Source organism: Rhynchophorus ferrugineus, unplaced genomic scaffold (genome assembly GCF_030347505.1).
Source record: "Rhynchophorus ferrugineus isolate W39M unplaced genomic scaffold, kcgeb_rfMv2 rfM3, whole genome shotgun sequence".
NCBI lineage: Eukaryota > Metazoa > Arthropoda > Insecta > Coleoptera > Curculionidae > Rhynchophorus > Rhynchophorus ferrugineus.
The window spans coordinates 57,359,700-57,378,284 of NW_027472582.1; the positions used below are offsets into that span (position 1 = coordinate 57,359,700).

At 31.9% G+C, this 18,585-nt stretch overlaps 1 protein-coding gene across 2 annotated transcripts in view; it reads left to right on the plus strand.

Moving 5' to 3' along the window:
• The window catches only part of ush (Zinc finger protein ush), a 614,796-nt gene that overhangs the window by 153,400 nt on the left and 442,811 nt on the right, over nucleotides 1–18,585 (plus strand). The gene's annotated exons all lie outside the window — the stretch shown is intronic.

The window sequence follows — 18,585 nt, forward strand, 5'->3', positions numbered from 1 at the left end:
AATAGGTAATACTTTTTTGATAAACTTTCACGATTTTTGTCCAAGCCTCTTGATTGTCGAAACTTTTTTCCCAAAATCTTGAAAACTAAAATTAGGTTCCAAATTTTCAGAAATTAGATATCATAGATCCAAAAGATTTGAAGAATTTTTTACTGTAGCAGTTGTTAAATTTCTTTTAAAAATATTAACTGTAAAGAGGTGAATATAGTATATTATATTTGTAATAAATATATTTTCTGATACGAAAACTCTACTTTAATATTCAACAATTTATTTTGTTGGCTATTAAGAAGAGCACCACAGTTTTTATTTGTTGTAACGAATGGACTATCTTAACAGAATGTGTTCAACTTTTAAAGCCCATTGAAATAATGACCACCGAGTTATCTGGAGATAGATATCCCTACGATGTCTTTATTTATACGGTTAATAAGAGGAATGCAACATTCCATCAAATCCAGGACTTTAACAATTGGATGGAGAAAAAATGTCAAAATTGTCTATTAGATGTCATCAATAAAAGACTGGCAATTTTAGAAATGAATACGATATGCGGGAAATCTACATTTTTAGATCCTAGATTTAAAAATGCAGGATTTGGTATTGCAAATAATGCTGAGGCGATACAAAAAGTTATCACAAAAGAGGTATCTTCTATTCTAACTTCAAAAAATACCAATATAGTTCCACAACTCGAAATTCAAGACGAAACTGCTGACCAAGAATGTATTGACATCTGGAGATATTTTGATAAAAAAATGGCTAGAATGAAAGAAGTAATTACTCCAAGTACTGCAGCAACTTTACAAATTTAGCAGTATTTGGAAATTCCATTTATTGGGCGTTTAGAAAACACATTGGATTTTTGGCAAACGCATAAAATGAAACTACCTGAATTGTATCAGTTACACGTAAAATATTCCTCAATACCCGCAACATCTGTCCACTGGGAACGAGTTAATATATATATATATATATATATATATATATATATATATATATATATATATATATATATATATATATACATACATATAACGCTATACTAAAATGAGTAGTAAATATTACTTAATTGAATAACAATCAAGTATAATCTAAGCCAGTGTTATACATTTGGTTGATAGAAATATTTTTCAAGCAAAAGTGTAGTAGTTTTAATAATAGTTTAGAAGGAGATATTAATCATATGAGTTAAAGCCTAGAAACGTTGAATATACGCAACTGATCCAACTTTAGAAAAGAAAGAGGATTCTGTTAACCGACTTCGAAAAAGGAGGATGTTCTATGTTCTATATATATATTTTTTAAATGTATATTCGCCTTTTTCTCCGTCAATTATGGACCAATTTTCAAAATTCTTTTTTTATTCAAAAGGTTACACTTTCGAGGTGGTCCCATTGGAACCATGTCAGGATCTGTTGTGGGTAGGGGGAAAAGAGAGGGAAACCCCCACATTTCGAAGGCATATTCAAAGTTTTGGCATATTTTTGATCTAAAGTAATCAGATATTTGTATATAATGTTATTGCTGAGCTGAAGTGACTGAAAATCGGAAGTCGTTCAGTGCAAAAACCATTGTTTGCTCTTTAAGCACTAATCATATCATATGATAAGCCGTAGAAATATCGTAGGCAACTGCTTCTGCGGTGTAACGGTTAGAGCGTTCAGCTCGCATGCGGATGTCGCGCGTTCGATTCCCGGCGGGGATCACAATTTTTGTCCTAGTTTGGGTAGAATATTTCACAAATCTCTTAGGTCAGGTAGAGAAGGCGGATCCTTGGGCCTGAAGCCTTCAACATTTTTAATTATTGTTTCTTTATTCCTATTTGTTTCTTGGTACTGACTTCAAAATTGGGATAAAGTAATCTTATTACTTGACAATACTCGTCCACATATAGCTTAAGATCACACAATTATACACGGTTTTGGACCTGAGTGACCAAAAGATGTTTATAAGATAAATTGTTCTAGTTCTGGTGTATAAAATATTGAATAAATTCATTATTTTACTATTTTTAACCATTAACAGTCATATATTGAAGTACTGAAGTCTAAATCAGAAACTAACAGAGACCGAACTGAGTCTTTTATAATTCTTTGGGGCTTGATTCACGCATTAAAACTCAACAGTAATCGCCTTTCCATTTTCGCTATATTTTGGAGTAGCTGCTCTTCTTGATTGCCGCTCGTTTTTTTTTGGTTTCATGAGAGAAATCAAGGTTTAAATGCAAAAAATGCATTTCTAGACACATTCGATCTGCAATCCTGTGGTAATTTTAGAACAAATTGTCGATTATGTGCTTGTATTATGTTCTTAATAAGTCGATTATGTTCTTAATAAGGTCAAATTTAATGTGAAGAAGTGTATTACCACGTCCTTTGGATTCACAAGTGAATATTTGTGTCCTGACTCATAATAGGTACGACTCGGCCAGAACTTTCTCACATAATGCTGATCAACTAACTGGCTTGTGAGCAAATATGTACAATAAATATACACAAACAAAGCTGCACAAGTGACCACATGTATAGCTTTGTTCTGCACGTGTTACAAAACAATTTCGGTATCCATGGCTTGCCAGTGTGTCAGCAAAACCAACGTTCCACTTTTACCTACCTTAGAACATCCACAAACGTAACAAAAACACATTGAATCGATTTTCCAACATTGTCTCTGCATTTTCACACGTTCCGAAGTACAATCACAGTACAAGAACTAGTTCCAAATTATGTTTAATGCAACGTTGTTAGCTGAGAGTCGTTATAAGATCGCGGTGATGCCACTATGAGCCAACTCTAAAACTAGAACCAATCTTGACACACAGATTGAAGATCGGAGTTCAAGGCATCAAATAATCGTTCGCATCTGTCAATGGCACACGCCTAGACAGTGTTTTCATTCTTTAAAAGATTTTAGTAATCAATCTTTGAATCATTTACAAGGAAGACGAATGTTACCTAAGGGATGGACCAAGGTTGTGAATAGTGGTGAAGAATATTTCCTCGAACGAGTATTTAATAGTTTTTGTCAATAAAGATTTCAAATTTGATAAATAACGAATTTTAAATTATACTCCTAATATAGATTTTCATATAAATCAATAAATGTATCATTAATATGGTGATTTTTTATCAAATGATGTGCGATCGAATCAGTCCGTGCTAGCTCCAAAAATAGACTTTACGTTAATTACGTTCATTCCCGATTTGTTATTCAAGAATGGACGATTTCGGGAAGACCCACCGAAAATTATCGACACTTTTCTACCCCCTGCAACTTGACAACCATCGTTCTCTAAAGGAAAACGTAACGGAAATTTTCGAATGAATATCGAAGTGTCGGATCGACGTTTGTTTCAAACGCCGATTCTCGTACGAATCCGCGCCCGCTCAATAAGCTGGAACTAAACTGGATGTATGGAAGTTATCAAGTTTTATGTTTGGGGCGTTATCGTGGTTAGCGGGTCACATTTCAGTCTCGTATCGGGGCATTTTTCATTGTAATAAGCGATGGGAACTCTTTTTTTTATTATTTTTTTCTTTTTCTATCTTTATGATCAGTCGGAGCGCGCGTCAGTGTGTGTATGTGTGAGTGTGTGGGTATGCGAAAGTAATGGGGCGTTTTTAAAGATACAAAGGTGTTAAAAAAGAATGGATATACATTTCCGTTATTTGTTTCAGCATCGTTTTATTATGCCTGGATATTTTTTTAAGTGTACTCGGTATCCCGTTTTGTTTTAATGTTTTTTTTTTCGTTTTTATCGACTAAAGTATCCCTTTTTTAATACAATGGCTAAGATTATATCGAGTCTACCTGTAAATGACACTATTAATGGAGATCAACAGATTAATGTGTTAAGAAGAAGAAGACATTAGTACCAAATAAAGATATAACGGAAGACTGAATATATGTTACTTCACTTAAAAGATTTTAGTTGATTCATTAGGGTTGTAGTTTAGGTCTCAATTTTTGAAGATTGTCCAAACAAAATAACAAAGGGCATTAGAAATTGAAAGAGATCAATGGGCTCTCTACTATAAAAAGGGAATCAGAAAAAGATAAGCTCAAAAAAGTGTTCCTAGTAGTTCTGCCACTTACTCAGGGGACAACGCATTAACAGGTGTATACAAAACCTCCTGTTACTGCGAGAAAGTGTACATAGGAGAAATTGGAAATATGATAAGTATATGAATAAATAATATCAACGATGTGTCAGTGGATGGGTACTGATCAGAACGTCATCAGTTCAATAAAGTTGATATTATAGACACTCCACAGAGCTATTTTGGGACGGGACATCAAGATTATTTTAATATTTAATATTACTCTAAAATATTGTATAAAAACAAAATAATTTCAATAGCTATAAAATCAGCTGCGTCTGGTATACCATTGTGCCCGTTTCTATATTTGGTAATTGAGAACTATAAAGAAACTGCAAATTTCAAATATCAATTAATGACATTCTGAAAAATGTTAAATAAAATATTGAGGAGTGCCTTGCTACAACATACACATACACAACGATCTTTTTCGAGATATTGAAATTGCTATCGTACAGTACATCATCAAAATAATTGCAAGGAACCCAATTTGACCTGAATTTAGATGTTGCGAATTGGGAACATTAGCCAGCTTCTCGATAATGTCAATCCAACAGGAATGTTGAGCTAATGCTTTCAGTAAGTTAAATGATAATGAATATAAACATATTGAGAGTTCTTGGTGTACTGATGAGCAGGGTTCTTGGTTTCATATAGTAATTTTTATACAAATTAACAGTGGTAGAGACGACAGGACCGTCCTTCTATTTTTGCGATAGTCGCAGGTACAAATCCTGCTGGGGCGTGGTCGTAAATTTATCTTTGTGATTGTTCAGAATTTGTGATTGTCCTTAGGCAAGACTACAATATCTAACAAGGAGAATGATCCCTATTACGCCAATAACCAAGCTGGGTAAGACCGGATGTGTTCTGGAATGATCTCCAAGTTGATCATTCGCCAGTCGGTAGGCTTAATGCTGAGGACCGTCTTTCGGAGCCCACGTTAAGATATAGGTCCATCTATAGTATCCAGATCCAAAATCTGTAGACATACACATCATCTCAGCAAACAGAGAAGACCTGCTACTTCTTAGGGAGGACTAGGCTGCTAAAAACCACCTGAATGACTAGTGGCTAAATACTTCTACCAGTATCTTTTCGGTGACTCTATTTGATTATATATGAGAATCAGTAAATTCTGTTAGCTATTCTATTCTTAATAATTAAAAATTTCATTGATGAGCTATTCACGCGGCAATTATTTTAAAACTTGGCTGGGAAAAATAGAGTATTGGGAAAAATTTGTATTTGATGGCCATTGAAAATTGCGAAAAAAGTACATCGACCTGAAAAAATTAATAAAAAATGTATTGCAATACAAGCTATAGTTAGTAATTGATATATAATAATATATATAATTAATTTATAATCTTTAATAGAACAATCATCAGTTGAATAAAATACATGACAAATTCTTAAAAATATAAATGTAATGTTTTTATTCTTAGGACCACCCGGAGGATATATTATGGTAATAATACACTGTTCCACTAACACCTGTGTCCATTCCGTTCTACAGCATTCTGCCTTTGTCTATATTTAAAACACCCATACCGGTATAGGATGTCCATGCTTCAAGACATCATTAACGATATTGTTTACACCGCGTTCAATCCGAACCGAAAGCTGGTTAGTTACAACCTTACACGTAAGACAATGCCATCGAGTTATTTATACCACCCACGAGGGGGCATTTAGTCGCGGCATTCATGGACGATGTCTATCTCTCGAACGATATTTTGTTTAAATGGATTCTCTTGTTCTTCGAGTGATAACGAAGAAATGCGATAGGCTAATACGCCGTAGCAGCGATACCGAGTCGAGATTTTTAACGGCGATGGAATTAATTTTGGTACGGTGACGTCATTTCTCTAATTATCCCATTAAAATATCTTGGCGCTGTGTTACATCAAACGATGATATCTAGTCACATGTTGATTATACAAGTTCCCTACAAATTATACGTATTTCTCGAAGTGTCTTCATCGGTTTGATGGAGCAGTAAAATGTTGTTCCTTAAAGTTTTTATTACTTTAAGTCTATATAACATCTAATTTAACTAATAATTATATTTCGGTATTGTAATGTTTAATATATTAAAATGTGATATGAAAGTTTTGAGTTTCAAGAGATGAAGAAATTTTTTATTTAATATAATACAAAGCGTACTTACAAAACGTCGCTTTTTCCAAACCTTTTAATATGTTTGCTGACCGTTGTTACCCTTAGATCTTTATAGATGTTCTCAGGTTCTAATATACCATTAAGCAATAAGAAGGCCGCGAAGAACTTCTTTTGACAAGTTTCAATCATATAATCTCTGACTTTTAGTTTATTTTGGCTTTGACACAAGAATTTTTTATGTGAATTAAATAATGAAACAAAAATACTATTATCGAATATACTTTATTTTAACATTATAGTTTATTTAAAATACAAATTACGTACAAATATCGTACTTAAACTACAGTTTAAGTTATACAGTCATAATAGTTTGTCGGTTAGAGTTGTTTTATCATATTTGCACTGAAATCTGTTAAACACCGCCTATGAGGTAGTGTATTCCCTGAAGGTTTAATCCATCTAATTAACAATTTTACTTCCGAGTAATGTATTTTATTTTCATTGGAGAGTATATGTACCTTTTTACGTTCAGTTGTTGTTTGCTTCGTTGCTCAGTTCTCATCTCACATTTCCAATTTATTTTCTGCTGTTACCTGTGTAAATGTTTCTTGTAATTTTCTATTGACTTTCTCTATATGTTCTCATTTAATCACTGAATTTCTTTGCCACCAAATTCTCATGTATATTCTGAAGAATTACACATACATTCATGCACATAAATCATACACATAATTTTCTACAATTATCCTATATGCAATGAGTATATACTCATGTTTAGCAAGGGTCACCAATTTTTCTGTATATATGATCTACTTTTTATCTTAAAAATGTATGGCGATCGACTTGTCATAAGCGTAGCCTCAGGAGGAGAAGGGGATGAAATGCATACTATTATATATACATTGTGTTTTAGTCGATAGCTGTGAGGTATGGGTAGATGTTTAAAACTATTTCAGAAGTTACTTATCAAATATATAGGCTCATGAAGATAATAAGTTTTCAAGCCCAACTTTTGATTCCGTACAAGAAATTCGATTTTCCGACATTTTTTTATTGAAACACATTATTATATGCTTTATATTATTGATTATACATACAATTATTATATCATAGGAACAATAATTCGTATTACTGTTGATTAGTGAGTGGCTGATTTGAATTACGTGACACACTTGCAAACAATAGGTAATATATGAAACTAGAAGACGAAGTATAAAGATTTAAGATAAAATTAGTATAAAGTATAAAGGAGTATAAAGGATTAAATACGGTCCTTTTTATTATGTAAAATTGGGTTGATATAATTGCTTTAATAATTGAAGCAGGGTCGCAAAATAGGTCCCATTCCCATTGATATAACACATCGATGGATTGTCAATTTGATATATAAATGACATAATAATAATATGAAATGATTTTCTAATATTTTTTATTTCATGTTTTGACCATAATTTCAGTAAATTTGTGTCAACGAAACATGGCTATTTGGTGGGAAAATACAGATACAATCAAAGTGGAAGCTTTATTATTTTTATGGCGATATTGACACTTACATTTTTTTATACCTTTATTAGATACGCTTAGTACAAAACTTACAGCTATAGTTTTCACTAAAGGTATACACATTATATAGATTCGTATGGTTTGGTTCGCTTCAATCTCCTGACATCCTGCGCGCTTTCCAGCAGTTGTATTGCTTTCACGTTAGTATGATTTAGTAATCTTCCTTCGTGTTTTAAAGCGAACTCTTGGATAATTTGCAAATCCACTTGATTTCCAGGTTGTCGTGCAGTTCTTCGTTGGTTACGTAGCGATAGACATTGGTAATCAATCGAAGAACCTATTTTGATATGGTTGCATGACTAGTTGATTTGAATTTTTAGTGCAACCCCATATTTGCACCCATAGGTCCAAATTACCTTTATAATTGTCTTATAAATCAACCTCTTTGATTTTAGATCAAGTTGAGAGTAACTTCCGACTAACCAGTATAGTTGTTTTATTTTGGTTCTAATATGTTTTGCTTTTTCTCCAACATGATGTTTGACATTTACATGTAAACTTATTACTATAAATATTAAAATAGTATTAATTGGCTCTGAACGGCTAGTTATAAATGATATAAAAAAATATTCTGAATAAGGGAAATTCAGATTTCGTAAATTAACAGGAATGAAGGAATATCTAAAATTAATATTAAATTATACCGAGAGTAAAATATCAAAATACATTTTCATTACTAGGAAATAACGGATTATACACCATAACTTACCAGCTGAATTTATTGAAATTATCTCAAAGGAATCTCCAGTAAATTAGTGTTGGTTCATATTATACTCAAGTAAAATTTCAAAACCGAGTAATCTAAAGTAATTTTAAAAACAGAAATAGGAATACAGAAACAAGGAATTGCTCTAGAAAGGGACATTCAGTTATTCTAAAATTGTTGGATTGATTGGACTTATAATAATCTTAAAATAAGCTATACTAATGAGTATCTTGGATATTTTCCTATCAACCGAGACCCTTTAAACATAAATGTATTAATCCAATAGTTATTTGGCATTCAAAAATGATTGGTTAAAGATTTTGTGATATGATTCTGAGTATTCTGGACTTTATTTCTTCAATAATTTTTCGATTCTTATGTTATTATTATTATTATTATATATATATATATATATATATATATATATATATATATATATATATATATATATATATATATATATATATATATATATTAGTTAAAATATACAAAATTATTACAAGTATAGAATGCAAAGAACAATAATAAATACATGATCGGAATATAATGTCTGGAGTTAAATCTGTAGGATAAAGAGTATATATTGCAACATGACAAATAAATTATGTAAAAGCATAGAGATGCATGAATATGTGAAAGCACATGACAGTGGTAAGGATACAAGATACCAAAATGTAAACGAACATACACAGATGTACCCTATTATATTTCTAGTAGTAGTCCTGTTACGGTTAGAGAATTAATCAGCTTGTACAGGTTTTCCAGCCTAAGACACTAGACCATCGTCTCTCCCAGATTGATCAATCGTCTTTGCGAGATATATCTTGGGCATTCAGTTAGTATGTGTTTGATAGACAGTGAGGAAGCACATTCGACGCACAGTGGTGGACTTCTTCCCTTAATGAAAAAATCATGGGTCAGTTTGCAGTAATCAATTCTGAGATGCGAGAATAAGCTTAAATTGCGTATGCTGATGTTAGCGGTATTAAGGCCCTGATAATACTCTTTTTTCACCTCTTAAAGCTTGTTGTTTTCTGTTAGATCCCATCTGAGTTGGTCTAGATGTCTAAAGGTTTTACTAGAGTGGTGCTTCATATCTCTACTCTAGAAGAGAAAGTTTTCTGTAAGTGGTCCTTTCGTTTTCTTGGCTAAGTAATCCGCTCTTTCAATTTCAATGGCCCCAGAGTGAAAAGGGAGCCACAAAACAAAAATGGTTTTGCCACTTCTTTCCAATTTGGAGGTTAGTTCACGAATAATAAATAATAACGAATAACTCCTGGCGGGTGTAGAGGTAGAGTTGTCTTGCACATCTTGTACTGAGATCAGGGCCCTATATATAGCAAACAGTTCAGCCGTTAATGCACTCGATGAAACGGGGAGCCTGAAGTGTCCTTCCGACATCACCGATATAAATGATGCTCCATGTAGTCATTGCTTTTAGAGCCGTACGAGAATATGAAAAGGTGTTCAGAATATTTTTCAGTTTTATGTTGATTGAATTGAGTGCTGATATTGCTAGAGTCAGAATTATCCCTTGGTAGAGTCCTGATGGAGAAATTGACAGTCACCTGTGACAGTCGCCATGGAGGCAATCTCGTCTCGGAGGCGTATATCGGTCGAAAACCAGCGATAAGTGAATACAAAGTGCATGGAATCTATGACAAGAGCCCCTCTCTAGATGGGTTGAATTTGATGCTTGATGGAAAGAAATGTCTGTAATTAGACAGCCTTAGTTTAAATCTAAAGGAGCTCAGTCTTGAAATTGTTGATCCATTTTCCATTATCGGTTGTAATCGAATACGAAAATCCCTCATTTTACGTCATTGAAGCAGCACATCAAAATCAAATGTTCTGGGCTTCAATCCAGAATATAGTCAAATATCTTTCCCAATGATTCATATAATTATTGAAATGTTTAATAGTTGAAGTGTTTTTCAACTTTTTAAAATTATTTATTACAGAATATTTTAAACTGTCTGCGTCTGGTATGCAGATCAAAATCACTACCTTTACAAAAAATGCTCGCCATCTTCGACTTGTTTGCCTAGATAAAATTTTCTTCTCTTAGTAAGAAATAATTTTAGTAAAATAACATAAATGTATGAAATTTAGGCAGCAAGTTTCCTCGTGTTAAGATCGTGAAGTAAACATCTGCATAGAAACAGGTTATTTGACACTAAATCTAACATATTTGATTGAATGTATATTACTGTTATTATTTCTCTAACCAAATAAAATGTTGGTGATAGACTGTTGAAGAAAACAATGAAATAATTTTTTTGAAAAAATCTTATTTCGACGAGAATTGAACGTTATTTCAAGAACCTCTAAGTTTTTATACCGATTTATATGGCGGCCGACATATAATTTCAATAATAATTTTGAAATCCTGTTTGCGTCTGGGGTTGTACGCATTAAATTTTATAGTATTTGATATAGCGCATATCGTTCTTATAATCGTTATTATAGGAACATGTTACGGTACCGATAAAGTCTGCGTATGTATAAAATGCATCGCAGATACCGTACCGACTGATTTTAACTGGTAATAGACGTTCCAAAAGGCATAAAATAACAAGCATCGAACCATTTGTTCGTTATCGGCGGATCTTCCGGCGGCGAAGGCATTTTCTTAAAAGTCCAAAAGCTCTAATCCAACCATATGGTTCAGTGGATTCGCCGGAGCTGAAAAGAAACAATAATTCATTGTCTGCGCGTCACTTCTTTGTGTCAGGGCGGCTGACGACGCTATCGGCTACATTATTTGTGCATTTTAGAGCGCGGAGTCGCTCTCAGTCTAAACACCAGCTCCAGAATACACATTTAATGTACATTAAATATCGGCCGATATCTGGTTTCCGGAATGCTCGATAAGCGTACCGGCGCGAACCGTTACTATAATAACGTGTAAAATGTATTGTACAATGCAACTGTCACTCCTTCAGCACGAATCCAGAGTGGATGCATTGCTGTTGGCGACCTCCGACTCAAAATGAACCTGGTTTGGTTTTACTTCGATACACTTTATGTGCACTTCTCAATGTTTTAATTGCTAAAATGTCTTAATATTGCGATAAATAACGTAATGCCTTTTTGAATAATGAAACAAGGGTATTTTTCTTATTTAAGGCGTTAGCACTGTGAAAATAAATTTTTTTCACGAATAATTTTCAAAAAGTGTCTTATATATGATATTTAAGTAATTTTGAGGCCTTAACATACATATCTTTAGGTACACATTTTTGAAAAAATATAAGTTGAGATATAGATTTAGCTCATGATACTAGATCTAGAACTGTAGCATTTTTTTAACACCACCTTTAAGAAAGTTAATGTGTTTTCCCTTAATTTTACATGTTTAACATAAAGTACTGTGTGCCATTGTAGACATCCCGTATTACGTCGGTAATAGGCTACAAGCACGAGACCGAGAAGCACAGACTACAAGAAGCGCGATATCCCTATGGAACCCATAACGAGTGTGATCCAAAGGGCCAGTATAAAGTATTTTGAAAGAGTATCAGTGCACTCGAGTGCCAAACAATTAAATGTGTGGGATGTTAGTGAAGTACGTAGGCTATATCGTTTATTACCATCCGACCGATTTAATAGAGACAGAAAATAGTTTTAGAATCACATGGAATAGTAATTATATTAAATTCTAATATAAAAGTTTGTGCAGGTTTGATCACTTACGTACGCGATCTACTTCATGTCATTATATTATGTAAATCACATGAAGTACTTATCGTCCAATGTTATTACATATTAAGGAACCACCAGGCTAAAAAAATTATATATATATATATATATATATATATATATATATATATATATATATATATATATATTATTAATAAAAAAGCCAATATCTTCAAAATTGACCTAGCGAACTAAAACGTACAACAATTTAAAAGTCACACAACATTATATAAAATGTTCAAAATGTCACCACATATTATAGCTGCCTTTCGAAGTACATATTTCCTTTGGCAGCTTCCTTTCTGGGATTTTGAATCTTTCATTTCTTTAGATAATCTTGAAACGTCCTTGTTATTGGTCTCGCAGTAATTTTCGGCTTTCTATTATAAATTCTGTTTAAACAGCTGCATGACCATGCTTTTTCCTAATTGTACACTTTATGATCCTCAATATAATATTTTTTCGGCAATTTTATATATATATATATATATATATATATATATATATATATATATATTATTTATATGTGTAGCTGATTATATCAATTAATATTTCCGCATCCATCTCGATGGTAGGTTAAATTAGAAACATCAACAACAATATTAATGAAACAAAATCAAGCAACCGTATTGGCTAGTCAGAAGATACTCTCAGTTTGATCTAAAATTCAATATATTGCTGTATCAGTCGATCAAATATGGGGTTGCATTAAAATTTCAAACGAACTAGTAATCCAATTTTAATCTTTAATCCAATGCTTATCGCTACGTAACCAACAAAAAGCTACACGATGACAAGCTTTTGCTGAAACATGAAACATGAAATAAGGTTTCTAAATCATAGCAACGTGGAAGCAATACAAATACTAGATTACGAACAATGACAAAGATTACAAGACAAATACGAAGATTAAAGTGACACAAACACACGAACTAATGTAGTCTTTAAATGTTAATCTTAAGTTTAGCTTAAGTATTTCAGTTTTATTTTAATGTTGGTTGTTGTTAATACATACTGATGTATTAATCTCGTAATGGTTTTGCTTGAGTGTTGATGCCAGTACAACAGAATGGTAGTAATAAATTAGTTTGTAAGTTACGATTGTATTATGCTTGTTTAACGTAATTAATTAAAATATCTATATATATTTTGAGGAAGTACATCGAATTTGTCTATGCAAAACTAGTAACCATTTTGAACTTCTCGAGTTGTTTCTGAACATAAGTGATCTTCAAAATTGCCAATAAATATAATACAAAAAGAGTTGTAGCATAGTATTGAGAACATCAAAGGTAATAAAGCTCTTGATTGACTAAAAAATTTGTTGAACATCATTTAGTTATTATATTAGTTATTAAATATTATATATTTAGTTATTAAACAATTGCGTTAGAAATACTTCATTGAAAAGAAGCCATGAAACATTTATCCTTTTGTAAACTTTTCTGAAAATTTCGGTCAATCATAGCAGATTATCATCGAGTAGAATTGGTAGAAAATTCTGTTCTCTTATTTACATAGTTCCAGTTCATTTATGCTACTTCCCAAATATGTAAAGTTATAATTATTTAAGAGGGTATCATTTTTCCATAACTTATTAGGTGTACCCTTAATATTATCGATAATATATAATAAAAAATAATTAAAAATTTGTTATTGTTGTAAAAAGTTGTCAAACCCCCTTCTGAAAAATATGTGGAGGATTCAGTGACAACTATAGACCAAAAAGCAATTATTTTCGTTGAAAATCAACATCAGGTTTATTTATGCTTAAAATGCTTGGAAGCGATTGGTTGTTGGAACGAATTTGTAATGGTTATAGAAACTGCTACGATGTCTAGCAACATTCATACATTTTGTAGCATGGTACCTGGATATTTATACTAATTAATGATGCGAGATAATGATATTTTGGAATGTTTTGTGAATAATAAATATTAGCGTTGGGAACTATCGACTGAAAACAGTCTATCAGTCGATAATCAAAAAACTAGTTGATTAGTAAAAAGTAAAATTAGTAATTACTATTTTCAGTGAAATGCACGGTTCGACTGTTTTTTCCATTCGTGCTGTCAGACGAAGATGTACGAATTATTTCCTGTATAAATTGTGAGAGAGGAAAGGACAGATATAATTGTTTGGAGTAGTTAATTTTATATTTGCTTACATCTTCCAACCGTAGTATAAGCGAGACGTAGATGTACATATTTCCTATCAACTACTAATTCATACCTACCAATTTTAGTAGTAGAATTTTTATTTAGGAGTAGAATTACTTTTATGTTAGAATTGTCTATGGATCTGTAAGAAGGAATGGAATAATAACCCCACAAATGTTTTATCGTATTTTAAAATGTTAATTTCCATTTTTAAATAACATACTATAGTAAATATAGATAATACAATAGAACAAAACCTTAAACATTAACAAACAAAAACAAAAAATAATAAATAGAAAAAAACTAATACATGACATAATATAAAATGATCGCATAATAATTACTAGAGCTTTTTCAAATAAAATAAATATTTTATTTATTATTGAACCGAAATATTTTAAATCACTATTATAGAACCGAGAATGGTAACTAAACATACACGACTGAAACAGTCACTAGTAGAAATTATTAAAACAGTCGAACCAAAAATAGCGTCTAACCCTGTCGATTTTAAAAATAGTCAATTACTAAACAGTCGATAGTCAATTTCAGTCGAAAGTTCCCAACGCTAACAAATATGTGTGCAAAAATCGAAACTTATTAGTAACGTTTGTTATTTATTCGTATATTTTAAATCTAATTTCACTTTAAATAATATATCATTGGAATTGTACCGGATTTATATGGTCAATATGATTTTGTTAGTGATAATGCCATTGTATCTATAGACATTGACCATTAGCTAAAGGATTTAAGAGCTAATAGCGCATTTAATTAAAACGATCGAATTTAAAATCGTTAAAGTAAAAAATGTCGAAAATACTCAACAGGATATAGATCTCATAGAGATAGTACTGTTAACTTCTATCAGCAGCAAGTGTTTTTTAAATGCACCATTAAAGACTCGACTCATCATTATTAAGTCATTCTTCACCTTTCAACGTAGTACCTTTAAACGGTATAAATAGGTGAGCCGTCGGCTATTTAATGATCGACGTTGATTTGATGGGTGAGCCTGCACGTTACACTACGAGACAATAGACTAGAAAGGTACCGAAAGTGCAAAAAAGCAGCAAAAATTAATGGGAAACTTTTGGGCGATTGCAAAGGTTACATTTGTTAAAATCGTGGTGAGGTTGAATTAGTCTATTTATTTTTAAGAAATAAGTTGTATATTTCATAAGTTACGGATTATTAAGAATTTTAACAAAATGAATTAAAGGAATTAAGAGCTGATTCATTTGCGCAATTAATGATGGATATAAATTATTGCGTTTGATAATATTTGTTCTGAAAAATATTATGTTAAGTTGTTTAAACAATTCTGGTTTGTCTCACATGTTTTGGTGCGGTAAACATATCCAATTGTAAGGAAAAATATTCTTTATATTTTTGGCACAGACAAATAACGTATTGTTGATTGGAAAGGTTACATTTGTTAAAATCATGGTGAGGTTGAATTAGTGTATTTATCTATAAGAAATAAGCTGTATATTTCATAAGTTACGGATTATTAAGAATTTTAACAAAATGAATTAAAGGTATTAAGAGCTGATTCATTTGTGCAGTTAATGATGGATATAAATTATTGTGTTTGATGATATTTGTTCTGCAAAATATTATGTTAAGTTGTTTAAACAATTCTAGTTTGTCTCAAATGTTTTGGTGCGGTAAACATATCCAATTATAAGGAAAAATACTCTTTATATTTTTAGCACAGACAAATAATGTATTGTGGAGGCTAGCATACCACGCCACCAGATCCTGATATTAAATGAAATAGTCAATCAGCATCCATTGCTACAGGAAACAGAAAAGTAATTTTGTAACACGACATAGCAAAAGCAAAAGTGGTTAAAGTCCATTTTCACTATAAACTTTACGCATCATTGCATTTGTGTTCAAGTTTTGTGTGCAAGTTAAGTGCATTACTGATGCTTTCAACTGTCATTTATTAATAGACTACTGTGAGGTTTTTAGCAAATTGCGTCATTTAGTGTTTGATAAACCATTGTCAGCAGACAACCTTTCGAATTTTAATAAAAATGAGGAGTTATTTTCGTGTCCCGAATAAAAATAATTTTTTGTGCAAAGAAACTACAATCAGTTACTATGAAAAGGCTCTATAAATATTATGAGGATTATCGGATATGTCACAAAACACCAGGGACTAAAAAAATCAGAATAATGGGTTTCTTTGGGGAAAGTGCATCAAAGTTGTTTCTGTCGCTATTTGCTCGTGCATTTTAATACATCGATTTTGTATATATTTATTAATTTTATGCAGTGTTTCTTGTTCTTCATCTTATAATATATAGTTCCTTGTCAAATCATGTTTCATTAAGCCTCAGTGTACTTCTATCACCTAAGAAATCAAATTTTTAAATATAACTCAAATTTGACTATTATTGGAAGTAATAAAACCTGATGGAAGATGTTTATGATAACCTATTCTTACGCATCATCTTAGTTTGACAAGGAACTTATTTATTTATCGCATCTTATATTAAATATGTTTAGTATAATCTTAATTTATAAATTAATGTATTACTATTTTTTTGTTATACTTGCATCAATATGCCAGCAAGACGAGTGTGGGATAAATACATCAATATGTATTTCCGAAGTTAAAATAGAGTTCGTGTGGTTTTGTTTGATTGAATTTTCCAATTTCCTGCGTCTTGTCCAGTAGCTGAACTGCTTCCACATTGCTTTGGTTTAATAACGTAATTTCATGTTTTGAGGTCAAATCTTGGATATCTTTGTAAATACATTTGATTTCGAGGTCATCGTGCACTATCTTTGCGATAAGCCTTGATAATTAATCGAAAAACTTTTTTTGGCTGCTTCGGATTACTAGTCGGTTTGATGTTTTACTGCGCCGTCATATTAGCTTTCCATACGTCCAAATAGGTTTTCTAATTGATTGATAAACTATTCTCTTTAATGTTCGGTCGAGTTAAAATATCTTCTTTTTTGTCGTCTAAGCTAAAATTAATAAAATAAAGGAACTGAGTGATGACATAAAATGTTTGATATGTTTAGAAGATATTATTGGTTTATTAATTCAAATAATCAAAGTTGGGGAAAACATGTTGTTTAGATATTGGCAAATGGACAATTTATAAAACTATTAGTACTCTTAGTAGTTAAATTCTCTCCAGAATTAATTCGAGCTATTACTCTAGTATGTAATTTCATTGCCAGATATATTTTATCTATTATATGAAGGTGGCATGAACATTATATTTTATTTGAGGAATATCATAGGAATACAGTAAATATATTGCTCTACTTATGTGGTAGTGATTTGGAAATCGTCATATACCACGTAGTATTCTTACTTGAGATTATTTCTGACTAGGTTATTCAATAAATTTGCAAGAATTTATAATTGTAGAAAGGACTTTATTTTTCAGGATTATTTTATAAGAAAAGTCAGAGTGATCTAAATATGTCGCATAAAATGTGTTGATACAATTCTTACTTACATTAATTCACTGATTTTAGTAACAGCTCTTTGAGCTGCGTGAACAGGTATAATGTACATTTTTTTATAAATCTGTTCTCTAACAAGGGACATGCCACAAAAAATAAATGTTCTCCCAACACAGCGCTTAACGGTAATTTAAGACTTTAACATTTTAAAACAAGTACGAAGCGAAAAATAGATATCGTCAAAAGGATATTACACAAATATCTTGTAATTTTTTTGTCATAATTGCTTATGATGGTTATTTTTCATTGCCATTAGTCACCTGAGAAATAAAAAAAATTGAACCTCTATATTTATATTGTTTCTAAGTAAATATCGTAATCACATACACTGTTACAAAAACTATGCATTGAATAAAGAATGGCAATCATCGTACAAATTAGAAACTACTGTGTTCGTTTCGAAACGGGTATCGCTGCAGGTCAAAGCGGCCGGTTAATGTTCAACGTCCTCGGCATATCCCTACCCAGGAAAGTCGTGAGAATTCCCCGGATCTGATTAAACAATTGGATGGGCAACGGCCACACTCTCACCCCCTAGGCTGTTTGATGATCTGTGAAAGATTGAAAGAGGTGTTGGCAAAGAACAATGGGCATTAGTTAGGAACAATGTGGCGCGTCCACCCACTTTTCGATAGTGTTTTGCAGATAGCTACAACCACTGAGAAACAGTACAGATCGCCTCTTTGTGGTATTTCAAATTAATGCGCCGTCAAACTGTGTCGGCAAAGTA